Raw genomic sequence first — 860 nt, 5'->3', positions numbered from 1 at the left:
TCTCTGTCTCCTGAAATCGTCATCTAATCGATAATCGCTTCTTGTGATAGCCAGACTAGTAGATAAATCGTGGCGAAAAGAGAATTATGCAATATATTAAAATTTTTTAATATATTGCATAATATCATAATATTGGATAATGGCTTATAATATAAGAACACCTTTTTGAGTAGCAAAGCAAATATTTTGAAAGACATGAATGTAGCAAGCATTTATCTTCGAAATAAAAATGCTTAATGGGCATTGCACAATCGACAAATTGTTCTGACAGACTTTTGTATGTTATGTATATACATGTCATAAATTATTCTTCAATTTGAAAAACTTGATGCATCGGAATGCTCGGATGCTGCATGAGTTTTTATCCGCTATCAATCTCGATATTAAACATATGTAAATAATAATAAATGAGGGGAAAGAAATATTGTTAACACTTATGTCGTGAAAGAAATGCGAATACCGATATCTTTATTGCAAGTTTTCTCCTGCTGCTCTAATTGTTTCTTAATCGCGAAGTGAACGCATGGTGAAAGTCGTAATAATATGTATTACGACAGTAGACCCTGGGGAGGAGAGAGCGAAACAATCATGTTTACGAATGGATGATTCTTAATTTTCTTTGCGTACAAATTTTATCTAAGTATCATAATTTGATTTTGTAGAAATTTAAAAGAATAAAGAGATTCAAAAAATATAAAAATTAATGTGAAGAAAACTCATTGGATGGCTATCTTTGATACTGAAATGCTCCCAGCTTCTTCAGCACAATCCGATGGGACGTGCATAAAAATTAACTTCTGTTTAGTAACTAATTAATCGCGCCTGGCCCGATTTTTTCACCGCAGCCGTTTCGAAGAAAA

The sequence above is a fragment of the Wasmannia auropunctata genome, unplaced genomic scaffold (genome assembly GCF_000956235.1).
Source record: "Wasmannia auropunctata unplaced genomic scaffold, wasmannia.A_1.0 LD336069.1, whole genome shotgun sequence".
NCBI lineage: Eukaryota > Metazoa > Arthropoda > Insecta > Hymenoptera > Formicidae > Wasmannia > Wasmannia auropunctata.
Note: the sequence above shows the minus strand (reverse complement) of the source record.